Here is a 16,397-nt window from a genome sequence, read left to right on the forward strand (position 1 = left end):
GTCACCCATTCCTTCTCCACAGATGCTGCCTGACCCGCTGAGTTACTCCAGCACTCTGTGAAACGTCACCTATCCATGTTCTCCACAGATGCTGCCTGACCCGCTGAGTTACTCCAGCACTCTGTGAAACGTCACCTATCCATGTTCTCCACAGATGCTGCCTGACCCGCTGAGTTACTCCAGCACTCTGTGAAACGTCACCTATCCACGTTCTCCACAGATGCAGCCTGTCCCGCTGAGTTACTCCAGCACTTTGTGTCCATCTGTGAGTTTTGGTTTCTCTGCGGTTCATCGGCCGTTTGGTGTGGGCTTGGAGGGTGCGTTTTGCTCGCTGTTTTTGTCACGTTCCGGTTGGCCTTTGATGTTGAGACGAGGGGGACCTTGCTGCGCCCCTCAGCGCTGGGCAGTGGGGTGCAAGGAAGCGCCCTTCCCTGACGGCCGGTGGGCTGAGCATCGGACCCGCTGCATCCTGAAGCATTTGCTGTGAGCATCAGGGGAAGGGCTGGATCGGCCGATTTCAACTGAGCGACGGTGGGCAGACAAGGTAGCTTGATGAGCTCACTTTATGCACCAGTGTTTATAAAGTCGGCACCAAGTCAAGTTTACTACCTAAGTCACCGTAATAGGATTATCAAAGAGCAATGTGCAAGTGTGATAATATAGTTCACTGGCCTGTGTGCGTGCGTGTATATAAGCTTAAAGTTGTTTTTTTCTCTTTTTTTAAATATGTAATTTATTATCTACCATGTTGGTTTGTGCAGAATGTTATGGTCAGATCTGACGAAGGGTCTCAACCAGAAACGTCACATGTTTCCCTCTTCTCCAGAGATGCTGCCTGACCTGAGTTTCTCCAGCGTTTAGTGTTATGGAGTCATAGAGTGAATACAGCATCGAAAACAGGCCCAGCTCGCCCACACCGGCCAACAATGTCCCAGCTACACTAGTCCCACTTACCTGCACTTGGCCCATAACCCTCCAAACCTGTCCTATCTATGTACCTGTCCAACTGTTTCTTAAACTATGGGATAGTCCCAGCCTCAACTACCTCCTCTGGCAGCTTGTTCCATACACCCACCACCCTCTGTGTGAAAAAGTTACCCCTCGGATTCCTATTAAATCTTTTCCCTTTCACCTTGGATCTATGTCCTCTGGTCCTCGATTCCCCTACTCTGGGTAAAAGACTCTGTAACCAGAGGCCTAGTCCACACATCGGGCCGTTTGTCAAAAACAGTCTCTGACACTGGACTTTCACAAGTTGAAGGAGTAGAATTTGGCCATTCGGTCCATCGAGTCTACTCCGCCATTCAATCATGGCTGATCTCTGTCTCCTAATCACATTCTCCTGCCTTCTCCCCATAACCCTAGACACCCACTCTAATCAAGAATTTGTATATCTCTGTCTTAAAAATATCCACTGACTTGGCCTCCATAGCCCTCTGTGGCAATGAGTTCCACAGATTCACCTCCCTCTGACTAAAGAAATTCCTCCTCACCTCCTTTCTAAAAGAGCGCCTTTTAATTCTGAGGCTGTGACCTCTGGTCCTAGACTCTCCCACCAGTGGAAACATCCTCTCCATATCCACTCTATCCAGGCTTTTCACTATTCTGTACTTTTCAATGAGATCCCCCTCATTCTTCTAAACTCCAGCGAGTAGAGGCCCAGTGCCGACAAACGCTCATCATATGCTAACCCACTCATTCCTGGGATCATTCTTGTAAACCTCCACTGTACCCTCTCCAGCATATCCTTCCTCAGATACGGGGCCCAAAATTGCTCACAATACTGAAGCCTGAATTGGGCTCAATCCAATGAGCTTTCTTTCTTAAGATGTGCGTGAAGTGTGGAATGACTCGGGTCTCCACTTGACCATGGGGATAATATTGAAGATGTTGTATTCATGCACTTAAACCAAACTTGCCCTTCCTATACAAGGCTGATTTGACCCTTATTTGTACGGTCTTATTTATGAGAGTGTGACAATAGACAATAGGTGCAGGAGGAGGCCATTTGGCCCTTCGAGCCAGCACCAACATTCAATGTGATCATGGCTGATCATCCCCAATCAGTACCCCGTTCCTGCCTTCTCCCCATATCCCCTGACTCTGCTATTTTTAAGAGCCCTATCAAGCTCTCTCTTGAAAGTATCCAGAGAACCGGCCTCCACCGCCCTCTGAGGCAGAGAATTCCACAGAATCTCATCTCTCTGGGTGAAAAAGTGTTTCCTCATCTCCATTCTAAATGGCCTACCCCTTATTCTTAAACTGTGGCCCCTGGTTCTGGACTCCCCCAACATCGGGAACATGATTCCTGCCTCTAGCGTGTCCAAACCCTTAACAATCTTATATGTTTCAATAAGATGCCCTCTCATCCTTCTAAACTCCAAAGTTGAGATTCAATATTGGGTTTGGAGTTGTAATCTTGTTGAAGTGTTTCACCTCGCTAATTGGGTCACTTTCGTTGCCATTCCAAATTCCTCAACAACTTGTAGACCTCTGGATGGTGAGGAGTTTACAAACCGGGGCTGTTGTTGCATTTGAGATGTGTAGGAAGGAACTGCTGATGCTGGTTTACACCGAAGATAGACACAAAGAGCTGGAGTAACTCGGCGGGCTGGGCAGAGAAGGAACAGGTGGGAACGGCTCTGAAAAAGATTTGCGACCGGAAATGTCACCCATTCTTATTTTCCATCGATACTGCCTCACCCGCTGAGTTTCTCCAGCACTTTGAGTTGAGTTCGTTGTCACATGTACCGAGGTACAATGAATAGCTTTTGTTGCGTGCTAACCAGTCCACAGTGTACAGATACATGATAAAGGGGCAAAAGTGAATAACGTTTACAGCTGGATAAAGTCCCTTTGTGTCTGTCTTTGATTATATAACAGCATCTGCAGTTTCTTCCTACACTGTAGTGGACAATAGACAATGGGTGCAGGAGTAGGCCATTTGGCCCTTCGAGCCAGCACTGCCATTCAATGTGATCATGGCTGATCATCCCCAATCAGTTCCCCGTTCCTGCCTTCTCCCCATATCCCCTGACTCCGCTATCTTTAAGAGCTCCATCTAGCTCTCTCTTGAAAGCATCCAGAGAACGGGCCTCCTCCGCCCTTTGAGGCAGAGAATTCCACAGACTCACAACTGTGTGAAAAAGTTTTTCCTCATATCCGTTCTAAATGGCTTACCCCTTATTCTTGAAATGGGGCCCCTGGTTCTGGACTCCCCGAACATCGGGAACATTTTTCCTGCCTCTATTGTGTCCAAACCCTTAATAATCTTATGTTTCAATAAGATGCCCTCTCATCCTAAATTCCAGAGTGTACAAGCCCAGTTGCTCCATTCTATCAACATGATCACATTGAATAACGGTGCTGGCTCGAAAGGGCCGAATGGCCCAATCCAGCACCTATTGTATAAAAAAAATATATGACAGTCCCGCCATCCTGGGAATTAACCTGGTGAACCTATGCTGCACTCCCTCAATAGCAAGAATGTCCTTCCTCAAATTTGGAGACTAAAACTGCAATACTCCAGGTGTGGTCTCACCAGGGCCCTGTACAACTGCAGAAGGACCTCTGCTCCGATATGCAACTCCTCTTGTTATGAAGGCCAACATGTCATTCGCTTTCTTCACTCGACCCGAGACGTCATCTATTCCTTCTCTCCAGAGATGCTGTTTGACCTGCTGAGTTACTCCAGCTCTCTGTGTCTAACTAGATATTGGGAAGGGTGGTGGGTTTGGGTTAAGTGTGTGAGTGTATGTGTGTGCGTGTGAGAGAGTTGCCAAGACCACCACAGTTTCTTTCTGATCCAACATCCATATGTTCTGTTGGGGGTTATTTTTATCCATAGTAATTATGTTTTCATTGCCATGGATTGCATTGCTGTTTGTAATAAAAGTATGGGAGAGATCAAATGGCTTCTCGATCCGCGCCTTCCCCCATCTGAAGGGAATGTGGTCGCTCTCCGACCCCATTGTGTTCGGGTCGGTGTGGGGAGGTGGAGGGGGGTCGTGGGTGTGCCGGGAGTAGGCTTGCCAACTTTCCCACTCCCAAATAAGGGACAAGAGGTCAAAATAATGGATAAATTCCCCACGGCAATTCGTTGACCGACTCGGCCGTGGCTGGGTGAATGATCAGTTGGCCCGGGTGCTGGACTGCACACAAAGCCTAGCTGGCGGGCCAGCTGAGGAGCTCTGGCCCGGGGACCACGCATCCAACTCATGAACTGATGATTGGCCACGAGAAGGTGGGGGTGGTGGTGGTGGTGGTGTTGGCGGTAAGCGAAAGTCCGACAGCTGGCCGGGCTGCTGACCGACCGACAGAGCCACGGGCGAGGCGCTGCTGCTGCGGCTGCGCTCCATGGGATGCACTACGTCGGGAATTTTCTGCAGATGGCACGGTGGGGGGGGGGGGGGGGGGGGGGGGTGGGATGAGGAGTAAAGGGAGGGGAGACGACTCCAATCATGTCGTAGAGGGAGTACAGAGAAGGTTCATCAGACTGATTCCTGGGATGGCAGGACTTTCATATGAAGAAGGACTCGGCTTGTACTCGCAAGAATTTAGAAGATTGAGGGGGGATCTTATCGAAACTTACAAAATTCTTAAGGGGTTGGACAGGCTAGATGCAGGAAGATTGTTCCCGATGTTGGGTAAGTCCAGAACAAGGGGTCACAGTTTAAGGATAAGGGGGAAGTATTTTAGGACCGAGATGAGAAGAAAAAAAAACACGGAGAGTGGTGAATCTGTGGAATTCTCTGCCACAGAAAGTAGTTGAGGCCACAGTTCATTGGCTATATTTAAGAGGGAGTTAGATGTGGCCCTTGTGGCTAAAGGGATCAGGGGGTATGGAGAGAAGGCAGGTACAGGATACTGCGTTGGATGATCATATTGAATGGCGGTGCTGGCTCGAAGGGCGAAATGGCCTACTGCACCTATTGTCAATCATGTCAGGGGGAGGTGTAGGGGTTCGCTAGTGTCTGTGGGAGGGGAGAGTACACACTGTGTGTCAGGGGTTGGGGAGAGGTCTCTGGGAGTGTGGAGAGATGGAGAAGACCCCCTGGTGGGGAGGGACAGTGATGCTCCTGTTACAGGGGACAGGAGTAGGTGGTCCCCTGCTGGGGTAGTGTGCAAGAGAACAGGTCCCATTTGTACATCTGGGAAAGAACAATACAATCACAATCATGCTTTATTAGCCAAGTACGTCTTGCAACATACGAGGAATTTCATTTGCAAAGTCAGTCACACAAATAAAATGCAACATGTACATTAAAATATACACAAAAAACATTTTAACATAAACATCCACGACAGTGACTTGTTTTTAGTTTAGTTTAGAGATACAGCGCGGAAACAGGCCCTTCGGCCCACCGGGTCCCGTGCCGACCAGCGATCCCCGCACACTAACCCTATCCTACACACACGGGACAATTTTTACATTTTAAAAAGTCAATTAGCCTATAGACCTGTACATCTTTGGAGTGTGGGAGGAAACTGAAGATCTCGGCGAAAACCCACGCAGGTCACGGGGAGAATGTGCAAACTCCGTTACAGACAGCACCCGTAGTCAGGATCGAACCCTGGTCTCCGGCGCTGCATTCGCTGTAAGGCAGCAACTCTACCAACTCCTCCACATTCCTCATTGTGATGGAAGGCGAAAAAAAGTTCAATCTCTCCCCTACTTTGTTCTCCCGCCGTCGGGGGCCACAAGCCCTCCGTTGATGGGGCGATCTTGGCTCCGGTTTCCGGCGGCGTTTGGGCCCTCCGCTCCTGCATCGGGGGGGATGTCAGCTCCCCCACGCTGGGCGATCGGACTCCGCGTCGGGGCTTGTCAAACCTCTGCATCGTTGGAGCTGCCAGACTCAGCCTCCCCCGATACTGCGAGCTCTTGATGGTGAAATCTGCAGGCTGCTGTCGGAGCGATCCCAGGCAAGGAATCAGCTCCGATGTTAAGTCCACGCCCCGCGGTGGGGCTCAAAGCCAGTCCCGAGCGAGGCCTCCAGCTCCATCGATGGTAGGCCGCAGAGCGACCGGAGATACGACCCGGAAAACAACCACATCTCCAGCAAGGTAAGAGATTGAAAAATAGTTTCCCCCCGACCGCCTCCCCCCAACCCCCAACCCACATAAAACAAACCAGAGAACATTAACACAAAGTTTAAAAACACAATAAAAATAATTTAAAAAGACAGATAGACTTGGCGAGGCTGCCATCGTGCACACGTGGCACTAGGGAGGCACACCTAATGTCAAAGCTCACTGAATTGTGTGCAGTTTTGGTCCCCTAATTTGAGGAATGACATTCTTGCTATTGAGGGAGTGCAGCGTAGATTTACTAGGTTAATTCCCGGAATGGCGGGACTGTCTTATGCTGAGAGAATGGAGCAGCTGGGCTTGTATAGTTTAGAAGGATGATAGAGGATCTTATTGAAACGTATAAGATTAATAAGGGTTTGGACACGCTAGAGGCAGGAAACATGTTCCTGATGTTGGGGGAGTCCAGAACCAGGGGCCACAGTTTAAGAATAAGGGGTAAGCCATTTAGAACGGAGACGAGGAAAAACTTTTTCACCCAGAGAGTTGTGAATCTGGCCAATTCTCTGGATGCTTTCAAGAGAGAGTTGGATTTAATTTTAAGGAATTGTTTGAGGATGTAACTAGGAATATGGACATGGGAGAGCCAGTGGATGTAGTGTACCTCGACTAGCTACATCGGGCTCTTAAAGATAGCGGAGTCAGGGGCTATGGGGAGAAGGCAGGAACGGGGTACTGATTGGGGATGATCAGCCATGATCACATTGAATGGTGGTGCTGGCTTGAAGGGCCGAATGGCCTACTCCTGCACCTATTGTCTTTTGATTACAACTGTGCCCTTTGCCGGATTCGATTCCGGTATTCCCAGCTCTGGGTCCATAACCATGCTCCAACTCATGTCATCATGCCCCTTGATAGCACACCAACTGTGATAGCTGGTTCTCGCGACAGCCTCAATGTTTATTACCCCCTCTCAGTCCTGCCAAGGCATCTGCTTCCCTGCCTTCTCTTCTGAAAATATTTCTGCTCTTTCAAGAGTGGGTTTTAGGATCCAACATGGGTAACCACAGCTTGGAGCAGCTGAGGACACTGCAGCCTTATGCCATGCTGTTGTTGATGACTTAAAGATGCATAAACTCTGTGAAACGTCACCCATCCATGTTCTCCTCAGATCCTGCCTGACCCGCTGAGTTACTCCAGCACTCTGTGAAACGTCACCTATCCATGTTCTCCACAGATGCTGCCTGACCCGCTGAGTTACTCCAGCACTCTGAAACGTCACCTATCCATGTTCTCCACAGATGCTGCCTGACCCGCTGAGTTACTCCAGCACTCTGTGAAACGTCACCTATCCATGTTCTCCACAGATGCTGCCTGACCCGCTGAGTTACTTCCAGCACTCTGTGACCTTATGTAGTTTAAACAGCATAGAATCATAGTCTTACAGCATTTGTAAGCATATCCCTTACAGCATATCCCTCTAAACCTATCCTATCCATGTACCTGTCTAATTGTTTCTTAAATGTCATCATAGTCCCTGCATCAACCACCTTTATTGGGGACTTTCTTCACTATCCATTTTCTCCAGATAAGCTGCCCCATCCGCTGAGTTGATCGTCACAGAGTGTTAACAGGCCCTTCGGCCCAACTTGCCCATACTGACCAACATGTCCCATCTACACTAGTCCCACCTGCCTGCGTTTGGCCCATCTCCCTCTAAACCTATCCTATCCATGTACCTGTCCAAATGTTCTGGATCCTCCTGGAATTTAGAAGGATGAGAGGCGATCTTATGGAAACATATACAATTCTTAAAGGATTGGACAGGCTAGATGCAGGAAAAATGTTCCACATGTTGGGGGAATCCAGGACCAGGGGTCACACAGGTTAAGAATAAGGGGTCGGCCATTTAGAACGGAGATGAGGGAAAGCTTTTTCAACCAGAGTGTTGTGAGTCTGTGGAATTCTCTGCCTCCGAAGGCAGTGGAGGCCAATTCACTGGATGTTTTCAATAGATTTAGTCAGATTTAGTTCTAAGGGCTAAAGGAATCAAGGGATATGGGGAGAAAACAGGAAGGGGGTACTGATTGTGGATGATGCAGGAAAATTTGAACCACGAGGTGGTTCCTGTAATGGCCGCCTCGTCAGCAATCTCCCTACTCTTGTTTTCATTATTTGAAGTATGTTGTGATGTTTGTTTTAATGTCTCTCGGTACGTTTTATGTGGTGGGTACGGGGGGGGGGGGGCGGGGAAACCTTTTCCGATCATTTACCTCGACGGAGATGCCATTTTCCTCCATGTCGTATCTCCATCCCTCCCCCCCCCTCCTGCGGCCTACAACGTGTATCGCTGCTGGCAAATTCATTTCACTGCACCTTCGGTTGCATGTGATGAATAAAATTGACTTTGAATGGAGCGGCCTTTCCTGGAGACCGGCCCGGAGCTTCAAGGGCCTTGGTGAGACCACACCTGGAGTATTGCGTACAGTTTTGGTCTCCTAATCTGAGGAAGGACATTCTTTCCATAGAGGGAGTACAGAGAAGGTTCACCAGACTGATTCGTGGGATGGCAGGACTCTCATATGAAGAAAGACTGGATAGACTCGGCTTGTACTCGCTAGAATTTAGAAGATTGAGGGGGGATCTTATAGAAACTTACAAAATTCTTAAGGGGTTGGACAGGCTAGATGCAGGAAGATTGTTCCCGATGTTGGGGAAGTCCAAAACAAGGGGTCACAGTTTAAGGATAAGGGGGAAGCCTTTTAGGACCGAGATGAGAAAAAAATGTCCACACAGAGAGTGGTGAACCTGTGGAATTCTCTGCCACAGAAGGTAGTTGAGGCCACAGTTCATTGGTTATATTTAAGAGGGAGTTAGATGTGGCCCTTGTGGCTAAAGGGATCAGGGGGTATGGAGAGAAGGCAGGTACAGGATACTGAGTTGGATGATCAGCCATGATCATATTGAATGGCGGTGCAGGCTCGAAGGGCCGAATGGCCTACTCCTGCACCGATTTTCTCTGTTTCTATCAAGCCGTGGGCACGGTATGGACTTACCGTCGCGGAGCCTGGGATCTTTTGCCGTGGATCGCCAGGGTAGGAGCTCCGACCGAAGGGGCCTGTGGACTTGCACACCATGAAGCCCGCGGCCCCCGGAAAGAAGAGGCTGACTCGGGAGCTCCCTGTTCCCAATCCGTCCCGATGCCGGAGTTTCCATCATCCCGACGAGAGGGCTTGAACAGCGGGCTGTCGGCTGTGGCGACTGCGGAGGGTTCAACAGCCCCGGCCACAGGTGAACAATGGAGGAAGATGATTGAACTTTATTGCATTCCATCACAGTGGGGAATGTTGGATTCGACTGTGGTGGATGTTTATGTTAAATTTAATTTTATGCGGCTGGATTGTGTGGTGTTGCTTTTCTCACTTAAGGGCCTGTCCCACTTAGGTGACTTTTTAAGCGAGTGCGGGAGACTCTGCGATCGCCACATGTTCGCTGGTGGTCTCTGGTGAGTCTCCTTCATGGTCGCGAAGAGTTCCCGCATTCTGGGAACTAGTCACGGCCTCAGTATGGTCGCCGCTAATTTTCCAACATGTCGAAAAATATTCTGCGGCCAAAAATTGGTCCCCATGGAGAAAATCGATAATCCTGTAGTCGTAGGTAGTTTTAGTTAATCGACTTTGCATTTTCATTGGCTCATTGGGGGAAAAAAACGTAAGCACGAGTTTTCAGAACCAAGGAAAACCAACCGGGAATGTTAAATGTCCGCCAAACTTCACAGCTGTGTATCTCTGGCTTATTAAATGTTGTCTGGTTTCTTAAAAGTGTCTCCACTCCTTCTCCCCTCTTCTCCCCCCCACCCCCCCCCTTCCCCTTCTCCCCCCCTCTTTTAAAGGACTTAACGTACACTGTGCTAGCCGTCTTAACCTTCCTGTTCATCGCGGTGTGTGTCTGTATCACCTTGTCTTTGCACCGTGTGTATTTCAGATAGCGCTCCCCCCGCTTGCCCTGTCCCCCGCCTTTGCTGTGTGTGTGTGCGTGAGTGTGTGCGTGCGTGCATGTGTGTGCGGTGTGTGTGTGCGTGCGTGTGTTCAGCAGTCCGCTGAAATATCGCCTCAGTGGGACAAGCCCGTAATTATGGCAACTCAAATTTTACTGTACCTTAATTGGTACATGTGACAATTACATTAAATCTTGATCGTATTGAATGGCGGTGCTGGCTCGAAGGGCTGAATAGCCTACTCTTGCACCTATTTTCTATGTTTCTCCAGAAAGCCGTTTCATACACTCACCACTATTTTGTGTGGAAAAAGTTGCCCTTATTAAATTCCTATTAAATCTTTTCCCCCGTCACCTTGAACCTATGTCTTCTGGTCCTCGATTCCCTACTCTGGGCAAGAGACTCTGTGCATCTACCCGATCTATTCCTCTCATGATTTTGTACACAAATTACTCCAGCATTTGATGTCTATCTTTGGATTACACCAACATCTGTAGTTCCTTTTCATTACATACCACTAAATAATTCCTGGATGTTATTAATAATTCCAGATGTTGGGGGAGTCCAGAACCAGGGGCCACAGTTTAAGAATAAGGGGTTGTCCATTTAGAACGGAGATGAGGAAACACTTTTTCACCCAGAGAGTTGTCAATCTGTGGAATTCTCTGCCACAGAAGGGTGGAGGCTGATTCTCTGGATGCTTTCAAGAGAGATTAAAAATGCCCCTGTCCCACTTAGGAAACCTGAACGGAAACCTCTGGAGACTGCACCCAAGGTTTCCGTGCGGTTCCCAGAGGTTGCAGGTGGTTCCCGGAGGTTGCAGGTAGTGGAAGCAGGTAGGGAGACTGGCAAAAACCTCCGGGAACTGCACGGAAACCTTGGGTGGGGCGCAAAGTCTCCAAAGGTTTCCGTTCAGGTTTATTAAGTGGGACAGGGGCACAAGAGCTCTTAAACATAGCGGAGTCGGGGGATATGGGGAGAAGGCAGGAACGGGGTACTGATTGGGGATGATCAGCCACGATCACAGTGAATGGCGGTGCTGGCTCGAAGGGCCGAATGGCCTACTCCTGCACCTATTGTCTATTATCTAAATTCAATGCGGATAATGCGTATGGAAGCCCCATGACTAGGTGGGTGCAAGCTGGAACTAACCTTAGTTGAAATGTCCAGTCTTGGACTCCAAAGATCTACAAAGAACCATTCTGTTCACAGGCATTCAATTCACACCAGAGTATATTTATTTTATAATTGTAAAATTAGAAACCAGTTCTGATCTGAAAAAAAATATTAAACGCCACCTCTGGAAATCCCTGAGATATATTCTCTATTGCAGACAAGATGTGGACATTTAGACTCTCAATCTGAAGAAGGGTCTCGACCAGAAATGTCACCTATTCCTTTTTCTCCAGAGATGCTGCCTGACGCGCTGAGTTACTCCAGCACTTTGTATCTCTCTTGGATATTTTGTCTATATTGAGTATATAGCCAATCTCATCCCCAGCTCTCTTTTAGACTATTATACTTTAGAGTATACTGTGGAAGATAAATTAATATCCTTCCTTACATAATTTTGACGTGAACAAGGTAACGGAAGGATGGTTTTGGATGTGACAATCGGCGTCTCTCGCTTGACCTGGTGCAGAAGTGGTTCGTGGGAATCGGCAAAGTAAAATTAGCTGCATCACCTACTATCTAAATGGCATCAAGTTGGGAAAAGGGGAAGTACAACAGGATCTGGGGGCCCTTATACATCAGTCTATGAAAGTAAGCATGCAGATACAGCAGGCAGTGAAGAAAGCCAATGGCATGTTGGCCTTTATAACAAGAGGAATCGAATATAGGAGCAAAGAGGTCCTTCTGCAGTTGTACAGAGCCCTAGTGAGACCACACGTGGAGTATTGTGTGCAGTTTTGGTCCCCTAATTTGAGGAAGGACATTCTTGCTATTGAGGGAGTACAGCGTAGGTTCACCAGGTTAATTCCCGGGATGATGGGACTGTCATTTGTTGATAGAATGGAGCGGCTGGGCTTGTACATTCTGGAATTTAGAAGGATGAGAGGGATCGCATTTAAACATAAAAGATTGTTAAGGGTTTAGACATGCTAGAGGCAGGAAACATGCCACCGAACCGACAAGGGGGGACGCAATCTTGGATCTGGTCCTGTGTAATGAAGCAGGATTAATTAAAAATGTCATAGTTAGGGACTCGTTGGGAACAAGTGACCACAATATGGTCGAATTCCATATTCAAATAGAAGGGGAGCAGGTTGAAACTCAGGCTAGGGTGCTTAGTCTAAATAAGGGGGATTATGAAGGTATGAGGACTGAGCTGATCAAAGTTGACTGGGATAGCAGACTCAAGAATAAGACGGTACATGAGCAGTGGTGTACGTTTAAGGGTATACTGTATAACCTTCAAGAAAAATTTATTCCTATGAAGAAAAAAAGGGGTAAGGGTAAGAACAGTCAGCCATGGCTCAGTAAAACTATAAAGGATAGTATTCGGCTGAAGGCAAGGGCATATAAGGTAGCCAGAGATAGTGGGAGGGTAGAGGATTGGGAAGCATTTAAAGGTCAGCAAAAAATAACTAAGAGATTAATTAAGACGGGGAAAATAGACTATGAAAGGAATTTAGCGAACAACATAAAAACTAATAGTAAGAGTTTTTATAGCTATATAAAAAGAAAAAGGGTGGCTAAGGTGAACGTTGGTCCATTGGAGGGTGAGACTGGAGAGTTGTTGGTGGGGAACATGGAAATGGCAAAGGCATTAAACGAGTATTTTGTATCAGTCTTCACCATAGAAGACACAAAAAATATTCCAACGCTGGATAAACAGGGGGGCGGTAGGAATGGAGGAGCTAAATACTATTAAGATCACCAAGGAGGTGGTATTAGGGAAATTAATGAGACTGAAGGAGGATAAATCCCCTGGGCCTGATGGATTACATCCAAGGGTCTTGAGGGAGATAGCGGTGGGGATTGTGGATGCATTGGTGATAATTTTCCAAAACTCCCTGGAGGCAGGAACGGTCCCAGTGGATTGGAAAATGGCCAATGTAACACCTATATTTAAAAAAGGAAGTAAACAGAAGGCGGGTAACTATAGACCGGTTAGTCTAACATCGGTGGTGGGTAAAATATTAGAGACAATTATTAAAGAAACACTAACGGGGCACTTGGATAAACATGACTTCATCGGACAGAACCAGCATGGTTTTGTGAAGGGGAAGTCCTGTTTAACGAATCTGCTCGAATTCTTTGAGGAAGTAACAACCCGGGTGGATAAAGGGGAACCGGTGGATGTGGTATACTTGGACTTCCAAAAGGCTTTTGACAAGGTGCCACATAAGAGACTATTGCTAAAATAAAAAATTATGGGATTGGGGGTAATATATTAGCATGGGTAGAGGATTGGCTAACAAATAGGAAGCAGAGAGTGGGGATAAATGGTTCATACTCGGGATGGCAACCGGTAACTAGCGGGGTTCCGCAAGGGTCGGTGCTGGGACCCCAGTTGTTCACAATTTATATAAATGATTTGGAGGAGGGAACCAAGTGTAATATATCAAAATTTGCGGACGATACAAAAATGGGAGGAAAAGTAGGGGATGAGGAGGATAGGAAGAGTCTGCAAAAGGATATAGATAAGCTAGGTGAGTGGGCAACAACTTGGCAGATGAAATTTAATACTAATAAATGTGAAGTCATTCACTTTGGGAAAAAAAATGATAGGGCAAGTTATTTTCTAAATGAGGAGGAGCTGCGTTGTAATGCAACGCAAAGGGATCTAGGGGTATTAGTACATGAATCACTAAAAGTTAGTATGCAGGTGCAGCAAGCAATCAGGAAGGCCAATGGAGTTTTGGCCTTTATTGCTAGGGGGATTGAGTATAAAAACACGGAGGTCTTGCTGCAGCTGTACACAGTATTAGTGAGACCACATTTGGAATACTGTGTACAGTTCTGGGGTCCATACTTAAGAAAGGATGTACTAGCCCTGGAGGCAGTGCAGCGAAGGTTTACAAGATTAATTCCTGCAATGAGGGGATTGACATATGAGGAAAGGTTAAGTAGGCTGGAACTCTACTCTTTGGAGTTTAGAAGAATGAGAGGCGATCTCATTGAAACATATAAGATCGTGAGGGGCCTTGATCGGGTGGATGCACCGAGGATGTTCCCAATGATCGGGGGAAACTAGAACTAGGGGACATAGTTGCAGAATAAGGGGGGGCTCTTTTAAAACTGAGATGAGGAAGAACTTCTTCACCCAGAGGGTGGTTAATTTATGGAATTCACTGCCCCAGGGAGCAGTGGAAGCAGAAACTTTAAATATATTTAAGACTAAAATAGATGGTTTTTTAGCTGCCAAGGGGATAAGGGGCTACGGGGAGAGGGCAGGGATATGGACCTAGGTATGGTTAGTATAGTAAGACCTGAGTGATCTCCTGGACAAGTGTCGATCGCCTGGATTGGGGTCGGAGAGGAATTTCCCGGATTTTTTTCCCGAATTGGACCTGGGTTTTTATCCGGTTTTTTGCCTCCCCCAGGAGATCGCGAGGTTCTTGGGGTGGAGAGGGGTGATAGCGGTATAAAGGGGAGGGTAGTGTCTTGTGTTCTGTGTCTTGTGTCTACTGTTTGTGGGTAAGTGTGTCTGTTTAGTGTTCAGCCATGAGCGAATGGCGGTGCGGGCTTGACGGACCTGGTGGTCTACTCTCGCACCTACTTTCTATGTTTCTATGTCTACATGTTCCCGATGTTGGGGGAGTCCAGAACCAGGGGCCACAGTTTAAGAATAAGGAGTAAGCCATTTAGAACGGAGACGAGGAAACACTTTTTCTCACAGAAAGTTGTGAGTCTGTGGAATTCTCTGCCTCAGAGGGCGGTGGAGGCAGGTTCTCTGGATGCTTTCAAGAGAGAGCTAGATAGGGCTCTTAAAGATAGTGGAGTCGGGGGATATGGGGAGAAGGCAGGAACGGGGTACTGATTGGGGATGATCAGCCATGATCACATTGAATGGCGGTGCTGACTCGTAGGGCGGAATGGCCTATTCCTGCACCTATTGTCTGGGAATGTGTTGAAGGGTGGATTGTAACTACAAACATGAAATTGTAGAGGAGATAACAAAGCTTGTTTTTCCATTGTGAGAAGTTACAGTCGACCACCCACGCCCCCTACCGCTAGTGGCATAGGAATGTTACTGTAAATGTGCGGGGGACTTACGACTGGCTCGGAGAGGGGATGGCCGCCTAAAAGGTGAGATAGAATAATGTCAAGATGCCCTCGTAATGTGTTTGACTTGTATTAACCGTCTGTTGTTGAATAAGATTAACATAAGCGAAAAGTATGCTATGACTAATGAAATAATTGGTGCCCCTGTAGTTGATAGAATATTTTCGTAGAGTAGTATCTAACAAACAGTATAACTGTCGGCTAATTCTGTGGTGAAGCCATCGAACTGGTGGGCAGTTAACAGCCGCCATCTCTCCATGGTATCGTGCAATGAAGTCTTGTCCAGCTTTTCATTTTCCTTTAATTTCCCTCTGAATTAATTTCTTCCACAGAATTAGCACGTAAGCTGACCAGCGATCACCCCATACACTCGCACTATCCTACACACTGAGGCTCTACAAGGCACTGGTCAGGCCGCATTTGGAGTATTGTGAGCAATTCTGGGCCCCGTATCTGAGGAAGGATGTGCTGGATCTAGAGAGGGTCCAGAGGAGGTTTACAAGAATGATCCCAGGAATGAGTGGGTTAAGATATGATGAGCATTTGTCGGCACTGGGCCTGTACTCGCTGGAGTTTAGAAGAATGAGGGGGGGGGGACCTCATTGAAACGTCGAGAATAGTGAAAGCCTTGAATAGAGTAGATGTGGAGAGGATGTTTCCACTAGTGGGAGAGTCCAGGACTAGAGGTCACAGCCTCAGAATTAAAGGACGTTCCTTAAGGAAGGAGATGAGGAGGAATTTCTTTAGTCGGAGGGTGGTGAATCTGTGGAATTCTTTGCCACAGACGGCAGTGGAGGCCACAAGTCAGTGGATATATTTAAGGCAGGGATAGATAGATTCTTAATTAATGTGGGTGTCAGGGGTTATGGGGAGAAGGCAGGAGAATGGGGTTTGGAGGGAGAGATAGATCAGCCATGATTGAATGGCGGAGTAGACGTGATGGGCCAAATGGCCTCATTCCACTCCTATTACTTATGACCTTATGATACTGAGGACAATTTACAAATTTTTACAGAAGCCAATTAACCTACAAACCCGCTAAGTTGCTCCAGCTCCTTGTATTCATCAATAATATCCACCAGTCTTCATACTGCTCATTCCCCTATCCAGCTCCCCCCCCCCCCACAACCTCGTATACATC

This window comes from Amblyraja radiata, chromosome 30 (genome assembly GCF_010909765.2).
Source record: "Amblyraja radiata isolate CabotCenter1 chromosome 30, sAmbRad1.1.pri, whole genome shotgun sequence".
NCBI classification, from domain to species: Eukaryota; Metazoa; Chordata; class Chondrichthyes; order Rajiformes; family Rajidae; genus Amblyraja; species Amblyraja radiata.